Here is a 21,440-nt window from a genome sequence, read left to right as displayed (position 1 = left end):
TATTCTACCAGAGGACGAACGAGTGTAGTGTAAGCTGTCTCTTTAGTGGACTTGTTGCATCTTCAAAGTGTCCTGCCAATGAAACGCAACCTTTGGCTCGCCTTCCCCACAATATTATCTATGTTGTATGTCCAACTGTAGTTGTTCGTAATTTTAACACCCAGGTACTTAGTTGACAGCCTTGAGAATTGTACTATTTATCGAGTAATCGAATTCCAACGGATTTCTTTTGGAACTCATGTGGATCACCTCACACTTTTCGTTATTTAGCGTCAACTGCCACCTGCCACACCATACAGTAATCTTTTCTATGTCGCTTTGCAACTGATACTGGTCTTCGGATGACCTTACTAGTCGGTAAATTACAGCATCATCTGCGAACAACCTAAGAGAACTGCTCAGATTGTCACCCAGGTCATTTATATAGATCAGGAACAGCAGAGGTCCCAGGACGCTTCTCTGGGGAACACCTGATATCACTTCAGATTTACTCGATGATTTGCCGTCTATTACTACGAACTGCGACCTTCCTGACAGGAAATTACGAATCCAGTCGCACAACTGAGACGATACCCCATAGGCCCGCAGCTTGATTAGAAGTCGCTTGTGAGAAACGGCGTCAAAAGCTTTCAGGAAATCTAGAAATACGGAATCAACTTGAGATCCCCTGTCGATAGCGGCCATTACTTCGTGCGAATAAAGAGCTAGCTGCGTTGCACAAGAACGATGTTTTCTGAAACCATGCTGATTACGTATCAATAGATCGTTCCCTTCGAGGTGATTCATAATGTTTGAATACAGTATATGCTCCAAAACCCTACTGCAAACCGACGTCAATGATATAGGTCTGTAGTTCGATGGATTACTCCTACTACCCTTCTTAAACACTGGTGTGACCTGCGCAATTTTCCAATCTGCAGGTACAGATCTATCAGTGAGCGAGCGGTTGTATATGACTGCTAAGTATGGAGCTATTGTATCAGCGTAATCTGAAAGGAACCTAATCGGTTTACAATCTGGACCTGAAGACTTGCCCGTATCAAGCGATTTGAGTTGCTTCGCAACCCCTAAGGTATCTACTTCTAAGAAACTCATGCTAGCAGCTGTTCGTGTTTCAAATTCTGGAATATTCCATTCGTCTTCCCTGGTGAAGGAATTTCGGAAAACTGCGTTCAATAACTCCGCTTTAGCGGCACAGTCGTCGGTAACAGTACCATCGGCACTGCGCAGCGAAGGTATTGACTGCTTCTTGCCGCTTGTGTACTTTACATACGACCAGAATTTCTTCGGATTTTCTACCAAATTTCGAGACAATGTTTCGTTGTGGAACCTATTAAAGGCATCTCGCATTGAAGTCCGTGCCAAATTTCGCGCGTCTGTAAATTTTAGCCAATCTTCGGGATTTCTTGTTCTCCCGAACTTTGCATACTTTTTCCGTTGCCTCTGCAACAGCGTTCGGACCTGTTTTGTGTACCATGGGGGATCAGTTCCATCTCTTACCAATTGATGACGTATGAATCTCTCAGTTGCTGTTGCTACTATATCTTTGAATTTGAGTCACATCTCGTCTACATTTGCATAGTGAGTTCGGAAGGAATGGAGATTGTCTCTTAGGAAGGCTTCTAGTGACACTTTATACGCCTTTTTAAATAAAATTATTTTGCGTTTGTTTCTGGTGGATTTGGAAGGAACGGTATTGAGCCTAGCTACAACGACCTTGTGATCACTAATCCCTGTATCAGTCATGATGCTCTCTATTAGCTCTGGATTGTTTGTGGCTAAGAGGTCAAGTGTGTTTTCGCAACCATTTACAATTCGCGTGGGTTCGTGGACTAACTGCTCGAAATAATTTTCGGAGAAAGCATTTAGGACAATCTCGGAAGATGTTTTCTGCCTGCCACCGGTTTTGAACAAGTATTTTTGCCAACGTATCGAGGGAAGGTTGAAGTCCCCACCAACTATAACCGTATGAGTGGGGTATTTATTTGTTGCGAGGCTCAAATTTTCTCTGAATTGTTCAGCAACTAAATCATCGGAGTCTGGGGGTCGGTAGTAGGAGCCAATTATTAACTTAGTTCGGGTGTTAAGTATAACCTCCACCCAAAGCAATTCGCAAGGAGTGTCTACTTCGACTTCACTACAAGATAAACCACTACTGACAGACACAAACACTCCACCACCAATTCTGCCTAATCTATCTTTCCTGAACACCGTCTGAGACTTTGTAAAAATTTCCGCAGAACTTATTTCAGGCTTTAGCCAGCTTTCTGTACCTATAACGATTTCAGCTTCTGTGCTTTCTATTAGCGCTTGAAGCTCAGGGACTTTCCCAGCATAACTGCAACAATTTACAACTACAGTTCCGACTGTTCCTTGATCCAAGCATGTCCTGTATTTGCCATACACCCTTTGAGATTGCAGCCCACCCCGTACTTTCCCGAGGCCTTCTAACCTAAAAAAAGCCGCCCAGTCCACGCCACACAGCCTCCGCTACCGTGTAGCCGCCAGCTGAGTGTAGTGAACTCCTGACCTATTCAGCGGAACCCGAAACCCCACCACCCTATGGCGCAAGTCAAGGAATCTGCAGCCAACGCGGTCGCAAAACCGTCTGAGCCTCTGATTCAGACTCTCCACCCGGCTCTGCACCAAAGGTCCGCAGTGGGTTCTGTCGACGATGCTGCAGATGGTGAGCTCTGCCTTCATCTCGTAAGCAAGACCGGCAGCCTTCACCAAATCAGATAGCCGCTGGAATCCAGAGAGAATTTCCTCAGATCCAAAGCGACACACGTCATTAGTGCCGACATGTGCCACCACCTGCAGCTGGCTGCACCCTGTGCTCTTCATGGCATCCGGAAGGACCTTTTCCACGTCAGGAATGACTCTACCTGGAATGCGCCTGACATTGGAGCTCCCAACTACCAATAAGCTCACCCTTTGCGAATGCCCGGACCTTGAGGGCTGAGAATCATCCTCTGAAACAGGGCAGGCTGCTGCATCTGGCTCAGCCAGAGACAGCACCTGAAACCTGTTTGTCAGACGCACCGGGGAGGCTTTCTGATCAGCCTCCGGGGACGTCTTTTGCTGCTTGCCACGCCTTGGAACGACCTCCCAATCAACCACAGGCGAGGGCTCAGCCCCACTGTGGGCAGCAACCGGGGCAACCACAGTGGCAGACCGATCTGGGGACAGACGGGACGAGGTTGACATCCCCGTGATACCCAAGTCCGGCTTCCCACAGTGGTGCCCATTGGCAACAACCTCAAGCTGCACGACCGAAGTCAGCGCCGCCTGCAGCTGTGAGCAAAGGGATGCCAACTCGCCGGCCGCGGTGGTCTAGCGGTTCTAGGCGCTCAGTCCGGAACCGCATGACTGCTGCGGTCGCAGGTTCGAATCCTGCCTCGGGCATGGATGTGTGTGATGTCCTTAGGTTAGTTAGGTTTAAGTAGTTCTAAGTTCTAGGGGACTGATGACCACAGATGTTAAGTCCCATAGTGCTCAGAGCCATTTTGATGCCAACTCAGCCCTCATCCGAACACAGCAATCACAGTCCCTGTCCATTCTAAACTGTCATAAAGTGCAAGGGCCAGTATGCATAAATAGAAAGATAAACGGTACCAAATGAAGGAACTGATGGTGGGAAATTAAGGGAACGGGCACAAGCAATGAAATTTCAAAGGATGCCCCGATGCCTGATTTCTAATTGGCCATTCAGGGCATGGTCAGAAAACTTCTTTCAGAAGTGTAAAATATGGACCTCCTCCAGAACTTTAAGGATATTGCGTTTCTTACCACTACATAAAATCCATAAATTGGTAGCCAGATCGGAAATCGTATAGTGTCATGCAGGAGTGGTAAGCGCAAATTTAAAACCCTTGAGACTCATATGTTCCTTAAACCGAATTCGGAAACCATGTCCCGTTTGCCCAGTATAGCGGGCCGGACAGTCATTACAAAAACTGAAGTCGATACACGTAGAACTAAATTTGTTGAAATTGGACTGCTTATTATGACGGAATTTGACGCCAGTACCCCTCAGAATAAAAAAGGCTGCAGAAATGCCTTTTAGTTTCAGCTATTTACCTATTTTTTGGAAACGTTCTCGTAGTAGAATATCCTATGGAAAGATGCCCCCACCCCCCCCATGAACCATGGACCTTGCCGTTGGTGGGGTGGCTTGCGTGCCTCAGCGATACAGATAGCCGTACCGTAGGTGCAACCACAACGGAAGGGTATCTGTTGAGAGGACAGACAAACGTGTGGTTCCTGAAGAGGGGTAGCAGTCTTTTCAGTAGTTACAGGGGCAACAGTCTGGATGATTGACTGATCTGGCCTAACCAAAACGGCCCTGCTGTGCTGGTACTCAGAGCGGCTGAAAGCAAGGGGAAACTACAGCTGTAATTTTTCCCGAGGATATGCAACTTTAGTGTATGGTTAAATGATGATGGCATCCTCTTGGGTAAAATATTCCGGAGGTAAAATAGTCCCCCATTCGGATTTCCGGGCGAGGACTACTCAAGAGGACATCGTTATCAGGAGAAAGAAAACTGGCGTTGTACGGATCGGAGCGTGGAATGTCAGATCCCTGAATCAGGCAGGTAGGTTAGAAAATTTAAAAAGATTCAGAAGGCTATAGGTTGCAGTAGGTACGGGGAGATGAAGAAGCTTATACAAGATAGAGTAGCGTGGAGAGCTGCATCAAACCTGTATCTGGACTGAAGACCACAACAACAACAACAACATGGAAAGATGGTTTTTCGTATGACTGTTTTACCAGCGCGAAAGTAATTCGCCGTTGGTTAGAAGAAAGAACGGGACTGATTTTCTTTTGGATGACCTTGTTAATGTTAGTAGCTAAATTAGAATTATAGCCGTTAATATAGGTAACGTAATCAACAATGTTTAATTCGCGGTAAAGGCTTTACGACAGAGAGGAACGGTATGGAGTCTATAAAGGAGGGGCTTAAAAGCGACCTTTTTATAGCTGGGACTGTGGTTGGATATTTGATGAACCGCCAAGACTGTGGCAGAGGTTTTTATATAAATGTCAAATTTAGCCTCTGAGGCTCTCAGAGTAACCAAGAGGTATAGATAGCGGCGTGAACCGTCAGTATTGCGTTGAATCGTAAACTGAATGCTAGTATGCAACATATTGACGAAGATCTCGCCATCTTCGCTTTGACCAGTGTAAAGTAGCAGGATATCATCTACATATCAGTACAAGCCGGTACTTTATTTGAAATTGCTGTAAATTGGTTTTACAGATAGTTCTCCAAATTGGTAATGAAAATGATAACAAGGCAGAAGGACCCAGGGGAATCCACAGCAAGGCCCTTTCTTTAGTATGAAAAATATCATCGTCAAACCTACGACAATTTAAGGACCAGATCCAGTAATTAAATATCTTCATTAATCTCTTCAGCAGCATGGCCACTACGGGAGTGCAAATTATTATACGACATTGCGAAACTAATCAACAGGTAATGACGTGTACATATTTTTGACTTCCAAGGATACTGTAATAGTAATTCGGAAGATTACTGATAAGGTGTTCCCTCTTACGGATATTAATTCGAATCGGATGTTTGAAATACTGATTCAGATAGGAATATAAGAGTTTCTCAGCTTGGAAACACACCCTTGGCCTAGCGTTAACAATCGGGCAAGTGGTCTTTATGGAGTTTGACCATAGCTCGAAATTTTGGAGCCGAGGGGCACATTCACACAAGAAACTTCTTTCTCGCAGGGTCGGGAGAAAACTTGGAAGTGTTCAAAAACTTTTCTAAATTTGCCAAGAATTTTGCAGTAGGACCTAAAGGGTATTTATAATTTGATTTTCGGTAAAAAAAAAGTCTCGTGAACTTCATTTACAAACTGGTCCTCTTTCAACACAGTTACTGTCCTCCCTTTATCAGCCCGTACAATGATGGACTGATCGTCTCTAACTTTCTCGTTAGTGTTTATAGTAATAGATATTCAAAAAGAACTTCCGAAAATATCGAGTCTGACAGAAGGCCCTAAGAATTCTGTCGTTCAGTTATCCTATCTACCGAGACGGTAACTTCATTTCTGTGGGCAGTAGGTAAACAAATGCTTTCTGCAAGGCGGAAACGAAATGTGAGATTAGTGTGTCTATCTGATTCTGAGAAGTGGGTCAGTGGATGCTACACGACAATCCATTATTTGGTAACCTAACTTCTATTCGGTCGGATATAGCTCCCGTCGAAATACAAACTCGTGGGCGAAACATGAGACAGAAGAGCCGCAGATATGGAAAAGAAGGTCAAATGAGACCCCGGAAGAAAACTGTATGTAATGTACCTGCGCTGGATAGAGAAATATAAAGACTCACCAGTGTTGAAAAATCAATAGCTGGCCGCAAAAGCCAGATCGTGGAGATATGACTATGCTTAAGTTAGGAAGGTCAGATCACCAAACAGCCCAGTTGACGTACGGTAGTATTATTTAAAACTGTCGTCGCTTAGTGTGCCCGAGAGGGGAAAAATGCATTTTACGTACAGTACAGATTAAATATTAATTGCAAGTGATCATGACTGGGTGCTTGTCCTGTAATTAACGTCTGTTTTTGCATACCTTAGGACGGTGTATTGTTCGGTCGATATTTGTACTGTGCCAAATCGTAACTTAACAAAAATATTTAGAACCTGTCAATAATCACCTTCTTAAACAATGTTTTCTTTAAAGGTATGGATTTTTAAATTATAAGTAATCTCAGTTACTTTATGGCTTGTTCCATGGCCACATAGCTTTTGCTCGCATGGTATCTGGGGGTACAAAAAACCTGTGAAGTGAAAAGTGCGCAAAAAAATGAACACTTTCCGCTATTCTATATTTTGGGTTTATTAATACGGCACAGAATAGTATTTGTATGACTAGGTGTTCTGAAAACATTTCTCTAAATTAACATCTGGGCGTTGCTACCATTAAAGTTCTATAAAGACATGGATGTCGCTCGAACAGCATTTGCAGGTGTTCCCACGTGCATAATACAGAGTCTTATCTTGCTTTAATGGACGTCACATCTTGCTGGACCATTTAAGGCGGAACGTCACCCGAAGGACAATTAAGTCGGAGCGCCCTGATTAAGCTGTTGGAAGAGCGGTTCATTTTCCCGCTACCGTGCCGCCCATTCGTAATGCATCAGGAGAGAGCGACGGACCGCGCGTTCCGCTGTCCATTAGGCTCCGCAAGCGACTGTACATCTCATTATATCTGATGATACCCGAAGTCCGCACCGGAGAAAAGAAAATAATAATTACACGTTAGGTAAAAAAGTTACATTTACAAAGGATGAAGACAGCTTCGTGGCTCGCGAGGGATGGACAGTGTGGGATGGTGTAGGTCCGTTGGTACACGTCTGTGAGGGACTGTTGGAATTCTTGTTCCTCTCCCTCTCCTCTGTGTGTGTGTGTGTGTGTTTTCCTTTGTGTGTGGTGAAGTTGTAGGGTGAGGTGAGGAGTGGGGGGGAGGGGGGGGGGAGTTGGGATGGGCAGTAAGTCCATGCTGAAGGGTAGTCAATGAAAAGGGCTTCGTTCCGAGTCGATGAGACAGCAGCACTCCGGGTGGTGGTCGCGGTCTATAATTAACCCGCCTAATCACCTGTTTCGTATTTGACAACAAACAGTTAAGGAAAGCGAAATGAGAGGTGGGGGGAGGGGGAGAGAGCGCTGTACAGATTACAACCTGTGCGCAGCGACTGCGATCCGTTGTCTCGGAACAGGTTCTCCAACGCACCGCACGCGGAGCGGATCGAATCGATGCAGTGGCACGGAGCGGGCTGCGCGCGGGTGATTGCATTGCTTTTAATTGCCTGCTGGCGAGGCTGCTCGTCTCCCCAGCTGTCATACACAACTCCTCGTCGTAGGCCATAACAATTCCCGCGCTTTTCCAAGTGCCCTCGAAATTTTTTACCATTTTTTAAAATTTTCTTTTGTCGACTTTCTTCTTGCTGCACTTAGCCATTGGCTATAATCATTCACTCTGTCCCCTGGATGAAAATGAACCAACAACCTTCACAGTACACAGTACCTTTCTGTGAACGATAGCACTGCTTCACCCCCCCCCCCTTCCCCTGCTATCCAATCCAACGTTAGTCTAGCAAGGGTGATGCTTTTTTTTTCAGTTCTCTCCGCATCAGAACTTTTCTTAGACTTAGTTAAGGGGGGGGGGGGGGGGGGAATGTATACAGAATGGATCAAAAATGTTGAAACATTTTAACGTCAGGTAGTTTCGTAGCGTGTTATAAATACTGTCTCCAATTTTCATAGTTTAATTCGTGCTACAAATTATGTAAAAGCCAAATTGTTTCAACAAATACGTAGTGCCGCGCCTCATTTTCTACACAACTCTGTCCTTGTTTGGAGTATTTTATTACACTACTCGCCATTAAAATTGCTACACCAAGAAGAAATGCAGATGATAAACGGGTATTCATTGGACAAATATATTATACTAGAACTGACGTGTGATTACATTTTCACGCAATTTGGATGCGTAGATCCTGAGAAATCAGTATCCAGAACAACCATCTCTGGCCGTAATAACGGCCTTGATACACCAGGGCATTGAGTCAAACAGAGCTTGGATGGCGTGTACAGTTACAGCTGCCCATGCAGCTTCAACAACATACCACAGTTCACCAAGAGTAGTGACTGACGCCGGGTGATACGCCAGTATGGCGATGACGAATACACGCTTCCGATGTGCTTTCACCGCGATGTCGCCAAACGCGGATGCGATCATCATGACGCTGTAAAGAGATCCTGGATTCATCCGAAAAAAAATGACGTTTTGCCATTCGTGCACCCAGGTTCGTCGTTGTGTACACCATCGCAGGCGCTCCTGTCTGTGATGCAGCGTCGAGGGTAAGCGCAGCCATGGTCTCCGAGCTGATAGTCCATGGCCGCTGCAAACATCGTCGAACTGTTCGTGCAGATGGTTGTTGTCTTGCAAACGTCCCCATCTGCTGACTCAGGGATCGAGACGTGGCTGCACGATCCGTTACAGCCATCTGGATAAGATGCCTATCATCTCGACTGCTAGTGATACGAGGTCGTTGGGATCCAGCACGGCGTTCCGTATTACCCTCCTGAACCCACCGATTCCATATTCTGCTAACAGTCATTGGATCTCGACCAACGCGAGCAGCAATGTCGCGATACCATAAACCGCAATCGCTATAGGCTACAATCCCACCTTTATCAAAGTCGGAAACATGATGGTACGCATTTCTCCTCCTTACACGGGACATCACAACAACGTTTCACCAGGCAACTCCGGTCAACTGCTCTTTGTGTATGAGAAATCGGTTGGAAACCTTCCTCATGTCAGCACGTTGTAGGTGTCGCCACCGGCGCCAACCTTGTGTGAATGTTCTGAAAAGCTAATCATTTGCGTATCACAGCATCTTCTACCTGTCGGTTAAATTTCGCGTCTGTAGGAATTTTAATGGCCAGTAGTGTTTTCCTGTCCTCAGAGAAGACATCTGTAGAATACAAAAGGCTGAGAGCTTATTTACGATGCGATTAATTACAACTTATTAAACAAATATACATATAGTGAACACAAACCCAAGCTTTAATAACCTCATTTAGAAGGGACACCCAAAAGCATTTTGCTCATTTGCTATTGTTAAAATTTCCTCATATGATGCTTGTCTGGTATTCAGTGAAGTAACACTTGAATAATCAGGACCCTTATGAGATTAGGATCTGATGCAAGTTGCTTCAGTGAAAACCTTCTGAAGAACATTGATAATGTGCGTATTGCTAGTTCTGAACTGTCAGTTAAGGATATTACCAAAAGGGCACCCCAAAAAGGATGAACCTGGAAGAAAAGATCTACATGAAGACTATAAAGGCCAAATCGATGGTCATGGCCAACAGTAAGTTACTCGTTTCTGGCATAAATGTTATTAAAATCTTTTTTTCTACATTTCCTGAAACTTTTCAGTGTAAAAGGAACATATCCAGCCGAACCACTGCAGATAAAAAGGTGAAATTTGCTACTCACTTTGTACATATTATAATACAGTTTCCTGTGGTACAAAATTTTATTATAGAAAAATTTATTTAAAACTTTGTTGAATAAATATTGTTATGTACAACACACATACGTTTAAAAAATGTCGCTAGAGTTCAAACGTTTATGTTAACAACTGGTACACAGATGTGTTTATCTAACTATTGAGAATACCTACCACATTTTGAAAGCGATTGTAAAATAACCTTCGTAAAATGTTCCTAATGTGGCAGTATGTGTTCTAAAAGTATCCAGCAACGTACTGATCAAATTATTTGACAAAAAATTGAAAAGTCTGGATTATAGCCAATAAGATAATGATAACATTTGTAAAATTTAGTTCAGTTATCTCTCAAGCAGTAGAAGACCCATTAGCTCATAAGTACCCATGTATTTTCTCATATGCTCCCCCCCCTTAAGGACCCATGTGGTTGCCATCCGCATGCTGACAAGAAGCAAACTCCCTTGGGGTATTACCAGGTCATCAGCAACAATGGAACTCGGGGGTAAGGAAACATGTAATACTGAATATTACAAATTCCTTGGTGTGCAGGTGCCCATATTGGTCAGAACCAACACTTTAAATTACACGCTACACATGTTCTCAAATGCCTGAGTTCAGCAAAATTTACACTTCGTATAATTGTTGATTTTGATGACGAGAGCATCAGAAAGTTGGCTGACTTTGCATACGTTCATTCATTAAATACTTTACGAGAAATTTTGTAAGGTGGTTGTAATATCAGAGAAATACGCTCATTACACAGAAACATGCTGTAACATTCTGAGACAGACATTCAAGGGGAAAGAATATCAATGATAAGGTTCACTGACGACATTGCCCTTTTTCTTTGTGTGGCGTGGGGGTGGGGTGGGGGGTGTGGTAGAAGGAGGATATCGTCATCAATCTTCTGGTCCGAGATCCGAAGGTCCGACACAACATCCTCTTCTACGCCAACCTCTTCATTTTAGAGTATGCACCTACACATTTTTCCCTCTATAGCTCCCTGCAGTACCATGGAAGGATATTTTTCTGATGGTTCCTCGTCATTTTTACTGAGGACCTCTTCATTTCTTAGCTTATCAATCCACTTACTTCTCAGTACCTCATAGTAACATCGCATCTCAAATGCTTCGGTTCTTTTCCGTTTTCCTCACAATGATTCACTTCGCTACGGTAGTCTCATCCAGACGTACACTCGCAGAACATACGGCAAGAAATTCAGTGACTACACTGAGGCTCCACTTCCTACAACATCAGTGCTATCCTATGGCCCATCACCTGATCTTACTGTTGGGTCATCTCAAGAACAAAACTGTTTCACGGTGACCACAAAACTGATGAGTTGATACCCGAAACCTGGAAGAGATAAGAGGCTATTTGTCAAGAAATGAGTGCGAAGGAATGAGCAGCTTCCGCGAACGTCTCCAGCGATGTATCGCCAATGATGGATGCCGTTGGCACGGTATACTTTTTAAGAAAGAAACTTGTGTTTAGATTTTCAGGATTACAAATTCCTGTAGAACAGGTATTTATAAATTATCTTTGTGTAAATATATGCTAAACCTCATAATAACCAAACGAATATGTAGTGCCTCCCGTTGGGCCACCCTGTAGAACTGCCCTCGTGGGATTGAAGTTTTTCACTGGAAAACTTCGTACTAACAGGCCTGGTTTCGTACTTAATAGCTAAGATTCAGAGCATTTGCATATACGGAGGTTAGTAAATTTATATCCAGAAGAACAAATTTGACTCTTATTCCTTCTTACTCCCTTTGATCGCTTATTCCACCAAAACCTTCCAGAAATGACCTACATTTACACTATGCTGCACTATTAATTTAGTAGTTGTACTGTATTATTATTTATGTTTTACTTTGTTGAAGTAACGCATGAAGCTACTACAATAGGACTGAGGCATATGCAGAATACAGTTTAGGATTACTTAAGAGAAGACTTCTTAGCGGAGATCGCTATAAAAAACTTTTATGCAGATAACAAATTTCGGCAAAACTAAGTTATCATCTTCAGATATTCACAAACGTTATTACAAACATCTTGTGCAAGCTACACACAAAATCTTTCCATTGAATTTCAGGTGCATGAAACATGAAATAAGCGATGCGTTGGAACGTCGTTGTTCTACCGAAACCGGTTATCTACATTAAAGTTTTTATAGCGATCTCGGCTAAGAAGTTGTTCTTCTCTTAAGCAGCCACTACAGATCGCCTCTTCGAGATCAACGTGAGTAAACTAATAGCTATGGATTAGTCAGTGAGACATAAAGTAGTAGTTATGGATTGGTCAGTGAGACGTGGTTGGACGGCTTAACTGGTAAAGCTCTGTCTGTGAAGGGGAAAGACACGTTGACTTTGACTCGTGGTCCAGCACAGGGTTTTAATTTGTCGCGACAGTCAATTCCAATAATCACCACTTTTTCCTTTTCTTATTAAATCAGACAAGACGAAGAGCCGCACGAGGTTGTCCACTGGTATTCCGCCCGACACTAAGGCAGTGCGACTGCCTCATTTCACTTGCAAATGCTCCAGTAACACCTTTTGCGCACACGTCGACCTTAAAATTCAGAGTGTTTCACACTTCCTCCGCTCCCCGGCGGCCGCTTCATTCACTTTCTGGAACGCGTATTGGCTTTTGCAATTAACGATCTTCTCTGTTACAAGGTTAATTAGCGGTAAGCTTCCTTCAGTCTCAAGCAAAGGACGGAAGAGTGAAAATCAGCCACAAAAATTTTAGCAATGAATACATTATTGTGATTTTCAAAGCACGACTTTTGTTTTGGAATTTTCTTGAAAATTTGCATGCAGTTTTTTATTAACATGTTAGATTGTCACTGAAAATTAGAACATAATAGTAGCTTTTTTCTCCTATTGCGAAAAAGGCGGTTCTTTGTACGAGCAGAGCGGTCAAGTTGGCTAAGCAGGTTTGGGAGAGAGTGAAATCCATGCTATCATTAAGTTTTAAGGTTTCGTACGTCGATTGGTAAAAATGGGACCTTCGTAGGATCACTTCGTTCTTCGTTTGTCTAAACATTTTATCACCCATTTTTCCCAGAAACGGATATAGGTATAAGGTTGAAATTTCTGTCATATATTAATGTCTGCGGTTCCCCGGCGGAGTAAAAAATGTAAACTTCCAAGTCCATGCAGGGAAAAGATACGGCCGTTTATGTCAGAAAGTCACCCATCGAAACATATAGATGAACTATATACATATATATATATATATATATATATATAATTAAGTTTGTACGGAACACTCCAAGCCCGGTTCCGACTAACACTTCTCCGGTTTTTTCTTCTTTCTTTCCGTAAATAATAACCCATATTTCTTTTAGTTAACGGGATCTATAAAAGTCCTCGCGTCTGAAGTGTGTTGCCCATTTGTTTCCTTTTATTTTCATTGGGCGATGTAGCGGTAATACAATACGGGCGTTCATCAGCCAGAGATCCAACTTGCTCGAACAAGGAGTTGCATATCTTTCAGTAGGCACGCTCAGAGTACTGTACTTATTGCATGGAATGTATCAGATATAATTTTTAAACAAAATACGTGACTACCTCTGGCGTAAGTCACTGCAGTGAAGTGCTGTGTATCTGTCAGTCGGTTGTACGGAATTCACCGCAGTAAGATGGGTCGACGTCGATACGTGACGATGCCAGAAAGGAGATACTGTACTTGAATGTTGCCATGATCACACCGCGAATAAAGTTGCTTGATTTGTTGGTGTAACGAGCGTACTGTCCAACGTGTATACAGGAAGTGACGTATCACTCGCAGTCATGTAACTCGGCCTAAGGTGGAACGGACCCGAGTGTCACGCTTTGCTAGTGACAATCGGTTTCTAAGCCAATGGGAACTGCTTCTATCAGTTCCATTTCAACCAGTTTTCGAACGAACACTGCAAAGGGAATTACGTGCAATGGACATTTGGGGTCGGGTACCTTGCAAGCGGTATTCGTCACAGCTGTATATAAAACTGCACGTCTTCATTGTCTTCATTCGACGCAGAATTGGGCATTGACGGACTTGAGGTGAGTGATGTGGTCTGACGTGTTGCAATTTTTTGCACTTTTCAGAAGAAGCAAGGTGTCGAGTGCACCGACTACCCATTGAGGCGTTTAAACTGCAGTGTATAGAGGATGTAGTCCAGGCTGGACTGTTTATTATTTCAAAAGTAATCGCCATAACTGTTAATACATTTATCCTACTGTGAGACAAGACGTTCAGTGTCTTCATGGAAAAATGTTGGCCTGGTCCACATGCCACCGGGGCTGATTCGACTATGCAGAATGAGTTTCGCTTGGAGACCCTTAAATTCGTTTGGAGGTCCTTATACATCCTCCATATAATCCCGATTTTTGGAGCCATGAAGATAGACATCCGTGGCCGTCGGTTTGCTTCGGACGAAGAGATACATGCCCAGGTACAATCCTGGTTCCGCAGACAGCCACAAACATATTTTCCATGACGGCGTTAACCGCCTTGTTTCACAGTAGGATAAATTTATTAACATTTATGAAGGTTGCTTTTTAAATAACAAACAATTAATTACTTTTTTCAAATAGTTCAAATGGCTCTAAGCACTATGGAACTTAACATCTGAGGTTGTAAGGTGTCAGGCAAATCCAACATCTTCCATGAGAACCCTGACATGATAAGCAAATCCAGTAGTATGTCACATAGCTCCGAATAAAACGTGACATTAAATTAACCAAAGTAATACGAGTAACGAGTGAGCAAATGGAATACCACAGACTAACGCAAGAATGCCTAAATGCATGTCACACCTTCCCACCGTGAGACAGACGCAGTTCCGAGGGGAGAAACGAGAAGCCGAGAGCAGAACCATGTAAAGCTAGAAGGCCCTACGATAAGGGACGGACACCCACGTCGCCAGCTAACCGACAGGACCACCCCCCAGCCCATGTTAAAAGATAGAGCCCTCCAGAAGAACAGTATAGATCTTACGATAACACTAAAAGGGCCACACCAGCTGCAAGTTTTAGCGTGAGACTTTTTCGTGTCTCTGTTACGTTGCAAACGTTAAAAACATTGCCCCACCACGAAAAGTATAACGTTTCTTATTGGATAGACAGAATTTTTGTAGGCGGAGCTTAAGGTTAACATTGAGACCCTGATTGGTCAGATGAAAACACAGCCAGACAGTTTTTTTTAAAACCAACTTTGGTAAACTGTAGTAAGGAGAAGTTTAAGGAGAGAGTTTTCCGAGACGGCGAGCTGTATAGAGCTGCGCCGGCCGCCGCCCCCTGACGAACACCGGCAACGTAATGAACGCACGCGATGCTGCATTTTTGAGCGCATAAGGCTTCACTCAAAACTGCAGAAGTCTCATCTGTTACATCCCCTTTTTACGTAATACTAATGTCGATCGTCAATTGAAGCTCATGGTATTCACATTTGCTACATAAGTTAAAATCTGAAACACGATGATTTTTCTTTTATATGATTATTGAGAAGCCACATCAGCCACTGTAATTTACGACAAGTTAGATAAGTAATTAAACATAATTGAGGGTCACTGTAGACCATTTTGAGAGTTTTCTCTTTTGTGAAACTTAATTTAAACCTAGATTATAGATGTGATATAGCATAGGTCATCCTTCGATCCATTGTAGAACTTGGAAACCCATTCAGGTAATATTCGTTCGCATTTTTGTTGAACGCAGTTGGTTTTTATCATCCTGTATTAAAACATTTCCTTTTATCAATAGTGCAATTTATAAACAATGTTTTGTGAGTAGAATAAAATTTCCTTTGGTAAACTTAACTGCTTTTTCGACGTTATTTTACCAGCTAACTAAAAATAGGAAAGCCTTGAACCCCTTCCACTAAATTTAGTTAGTATTAAGATTCTTTTACAGGGGGTGCAGTGGAGCTGACGCTCAAATCATTAAGTATTTGGTCATATCATCGCTAGTCGCACTGAACTCTTCTGAACTCTACATGTCATGTGTGGTCTGGCGTCTCCTTACCAGCAACAGGTCCCAGGTTCAAACTAGTCAATTCCCTAAAAAACATACTCAGAGCGTTGTTGCGCGAAAGTGGTAGGGAGACACGACTTAGAACAAACAGACACCACGCAGAATGTTAGAAGGTCATCAGTCGGCCTAGACTTAGAACTACTTACACCTAGCTAACCCAAGGACATCACACACATCCATGCCCGAGGCAAGGTTCGAACCTGCGACCGTAGCGGCCGCGTGGTTCCGGACTGAAGCGCCTAGAACAGCTCGGGCACAAAGGCCGACTTACTTTTTTCCATTTGTATCGTTCTTATTTGACTGCCCCTTATACGTATACATCCGTGCAATACTTGAGTAAAGAATTAACGATGAAAGGGCGAGTAGTTTGCATCGATCAGACTAGAGTGAACTATTTTTGTTACATACAATCTTATGCAATCGGACGTTCAAATACAGCAGCCATCTAAATACATGGCGAGTGTTTTTTAATATTTCGACAGTAATACCGAGAGTGTGCTACTGTTTTTTTTACTAGAACTACTCTTAGCTGTAGTCATGTATCACATAGCTCGGTTTACACGAAACTTTTTCAGAAAAGTTTTCCTGGTTTCACATTAGAGACCTGCTCATTGATGATATCGTAGCTCCTCTTTTTGAAGGATTGTAGTATTAACGTTTGTTACTGATAACAAGTTTCGCCGTGAGTTGCCCCTCCGCTGAATGTGCCACACACGACGAGAGGAAGTCTTAGGATATCAAATGAATGAAAGTGGCGCTAGTTATTCAGTGGTTATCGGATACGTGAATTGGCACTGACAAAGGATATTTTCGCTGGGACTCCTCAGATGCTCAAAATTATGTCGATTGAGATATTATGCGTAAATAAAAATACGGCTGATAATGCATTTTACCCGTATCTCGGACTGAAATCGAGACACTGGCCGTGATAAGTAAATGAAACACGTTGGTACAAGGGTGGTTATATACTTGGAAACACCGCGAAATCTGCGCGCTTGAACATAAATGCTAATACTAGCCAAGTCTGCAGGTTGCACTATTGTATTTGACTACGAACTGCACCTTTGCAATGTCCTCAATACGTTGTAACTGGACGAAGTGACTAATCAAGTGTCTTGCATAGCTGTGAGAACATTATATCGGAAGTCGAAGGTGGGCAAATTGTTTGTACGCGTATGGTGGGTGCTATGGACTATGGAGCAGACGAAGAACGTCATTTGGTCGGATGGGTTTTGTTTCACAATGTTCCCAACTTCTGCCCGAGTTTACGTACCAAGAATGAAATACGGCCGGGGTTTCATACGAGGGGCCGGCCGAAGTGGCCGTGCGGTTAAAGGCGCTGCAGTCTGGAACCGCAAGACCGCTACGGTCGCAGGTTCGAATCCTGCCTCGGGCATGGATGTTTGTGATGTCCTTAGGTTAGTTAGGTTTAACTAGTTCTAAGTTCTAGGGGACTAATGACCACAGCAGTTGAGTCCCATAGTGCTCAGAGCCATTTGTTTCATACGAGGGGCGTTCAGAAAGTAAGCTCCGATCGGTCGCGAAATGGAAACGACTATGAAAATCCGATAGAGCTTTGCACAGATGTGTTGGGTAGTGTCTCTAGTATAACCCCAGTTAGCATCACGTCGCTCTTCTCATTTGTGAGCTCGCAGTGAGTGCGTAAAGATGTCTAGAAAATAGTGTCTGCCGCCAAGTACGAGGGCCTGTTGAGAAATTTCGCCTGAAGCTATGCAGCTAACATTACATAATTGTCGTGCTGTTTCTTCTTCAAGACAATTCTCAGCCGCATTCTGCAGGGGCAATGAAGATGCTCCTGCATCGTTTTCAAATGGAAATGTGAGATTACCCACAATACAGTCCGCAATTGTCTCCCCCTGAGTTTCATCTCTGGTCACATGAACCGCTGTCTTTGAAGACAACATTTTGACACAGACAACGAGGTGTAGGCCAGCGTGGAGAATTGGCGGAAATCACTGGCGGCTGCCTTCTATGATGAGGCTATTGAAAAGTTGGTACAACGCTATGACAAAAGTCTAAGTCAGAACGGCGACTACGTAGAGAAGTAGCTGAAAGGTGTAGCTAATTGTTACAAGTAAAACATTTCTGATGTTCACTGTGGTTTCAATTTGGCAATCAATCGGAGCTTACTTTCTGAACAGGCCTCGTATATACACCTCCTGTAGATTACTTTAGTACGCCAATTGTGATGCAGTGGAATTCATGGAAAGAACCTGTAGCTTTGAGTGTAAGTAGCTCATAGATGCAGGCACAATTGAGCATTTATAGTTTTAATTTTAAACTTAATTGCATCAGTTGTTCAACACTGATATTGCAGCAGACTTGCTTTGAGATCTTAAAGTGAGTATGTTTGATTAGTCGGTAAGCTAGAACACAGATAACAGAAGCCTCTTCATTCATGGCAGGAATGCACGAGTAAAAACCTCCTTATCCGGAAAAGAATGAGGGAAGATTAGTATTACATGTTCTGTCAATATCAGGCATCAAATACGCACCACAAGTTCGGTTTGGACGACGAAGGGGCAGCGAATCGTCCTCATCCTTTTCAAGGTAATTATCTTGGAACCTGTATTACATGCTTTCGGGGAACCACAGGAACTCTAAACCCCGACTGGCGGACTGTGACTTTTAATCTGGTGTTCTACTGAATACCTTAACTGCACCCCACCCGTTGCCTTGTGTGACTAACTGCTCACTGCGGCAGGCAAACAATCTGAAAATTCTGCCATGAAAGTAATGGTTATGGAGAGCATTCTTCATTATAGAAAGAGAATTACTTAGCAGTAGCAAAGACTTCTACAATAACCAGATAGCGGGCGATAATGTATCGATAAATGTGCTAAGAGATCAATAAATATTACTGCAATCATAAAGAAGCTGATGCTACCATAGCAGGGCTTCTACTAAGATACAGAGAGATGTACAGACATATCTGAAACGCAGAGTGAGGAAATAAATGCAGCTGAATGATCGGACGAAAATGGAAGGCGTAGAAGTAGCTCAGTATATTCTCCTCAATATAACAGCTCTGGAGACGTAGGACTGTTCCTTACAGGGCTGGCCCAAAGCTGTGCTGCACGACCGAGGACGCGACACATACGGACGCAACAGGTGCCTGTACCGGGACCACGTGGCTGCTGTAGTCACGAGCCTCTAGTTCTGGCGATCATCACGCCTGTGCTGCCTAACGATCCCATCCCATTCCGCTACCGTGCGCCACCCTACGCCCAACTCACGTACATAACGTGTAACAAGTGAAATGAAAATGATATGAATCACCATGTAGACAAGTCCATCTCACTTGGTATGTCTCGCGTAATAAGGAGGAAACACATACAGAAACACATGTAAAATAAGATACGTAAAGCTCCGCGTTCTGGATGGGCAACTCTGGCCCGACCGACTGCCGTGTTATCCTTGCCAATGGTGTTCAAATGTGTGTGGAATCTGTTGTGACTTGGCGAGACAGCCAAGCCACTATGAGGTAGGCGAAAGGCACGCGTTTCAGCTCACGCAGGCTGGCGTGAGGTCTGGAACAGTTAATGGAGTCGAGTCTAGTAAAAAAGTACGTAGCTTCTGGAATACTTAACTTTAATCCATAATTGGTGAACATCGGTCTGACGGTACATGCATCACAAGATAAATAGCAAATGATAATGGCGCCTTGCTAGGTCTTAGCAAATGACGTAGCTGAAGGCTATGCTAACTATCGTCTCGGCAAATGAGAACGTAATTTGTCAGTGAACCATCGCTAGCAAAGTCGGCTGTACAACTGGGGCGAGTGCTAGGAAGACACTCTAGACCTGCCGTTTGGCGGCGCTCGGTCTGCAATCACTGATAGTGGCGACACGCGGGTCCGACGTATACTAACAGACCGCGGCCGAATTAAAGGCTACCACCTAGCAAGTGTGGTGTCTGGCGGTGACACCACAGAATCTTATGGGACTTAACTGCTAAGGTCATCAGTCCCTAAGCTTACACGCCACTAAACCTAAATTACCCTAAGGACAAACACACACACATACACACACACACACACCCATGCCCGAGGGAGGACTCGAACCTCCGCCGGAACCAGCCGCACAGTCCATGACTGCAACGCCTTTGACCGCTCGGCTAATCCTCTAGCCTCTAGCGTGGATGTGTGTGGTATCCTTAGGTTAGTTAGGTTTAAGTAGTTCTAAGTTCTAGGGGACTGATGACCTCAGAAATTGTCCCATAGTGCCATTTGAACCATCCGGAAAGGAAGTTCCTTGAAGGTTGTCGATAGAAAGCGGAGAAGGTGAAAAACGGGGCGCAAGATCAGGTAAATAAAGTGGGTGCAGAATGACTTCCCAATCCAACTTCTGGTAGCGGGTTTGTCAGTCTAGCAGAATGTGGGCGGCGTTATCGTGGAGTAGCACTGCTTCACGGAGTCTTCCGGGTTGTTGTTCTTGGACTCCGTCTGCAAGACGTCTCAGTTGTTGACAATAAAAGTCAGCAGCGATTGTTACACCTAGGGGAGTCACACCTCGGGGAGTCAATCAGCCGGCCGGAGTGGCCGTGCGGTTCTAGGCGCTACAGTTTGGAGCCGCTTGACCGCTACGGTCGCAGGTTCGAATCCTACCTCGGGCATGGATGTGTGTAATGTCCTTAGGTTAGTTAGGTTTAAGTAGTTCTAAGTTCTAGGGGACTGATGCCCACAGCAGTTGAGTCCCATAGTGCTCAGAGCCATTTGAGTCAATCAGTGGTACCGTCGCTGTTCCGCTAGATGCATAACTTGTGGATGCTCGTAGGTCTTTGTAAGGGAATTGCTACTTTGTTCTGGATCAACCAATCCTTTCTTTTTCTTATGTTAGCATAAATCCACCACTTCTCTTCAGCAGAAGCGATGCAGGATAGGAACGGACGATGTTGTTCACAAGCATGCAGAGTTCCCCCCCTTCAGCAGCTGTTTTTGTGATTTTGGCTTAGAACATGCTGTAGGCATACAATCGATTTTTGAACCTTTGCCATTGCGTGCAAATGTCGCACGATGGTGGAATGATCACAGTTCATCACATTTGCCAGTTTTTCAGTACAATGGCGTGGATCTTTGTGGGTTACTGCGTTTAAACGTTCATCAATCCCTGAATGTTTCTGAACGTTGAGAGTCACCACACGATCCTCCTTAGAACGAGGAAAAAGGTGGAACGTGCTCTGTCCATTGACATTATCCCCATACACGTCACAAATATTTCTGTCTTCCTCCGCTGCTGTCACCCCTCTATCGAACTCAGACAGAATAATATGCCGCAAATGTTCTGTTTTCTCCACATGGTACCCCATTTTCTTGCGTCCACAGCTCCACTCACTATCTCCAAATGGCAAAATCAGAA

Source organism: Schistocerca americana, chromosome 4 (genome assembly GCF_021461395.2).
Source record: "Schistocerca americana isolate TAMUIC-IGC-003095 chromosome 4, iqSchAmer2.1, whole genome shotgun sequence".
NCBI lineage: Eukaryota > Metazoa > Arthropoda > Insecta > Orthoptera > Acrididae > Schistocerca > Schistocerca americana.
Note: the sequence above shows the minus strand (reverse complement) of the source record.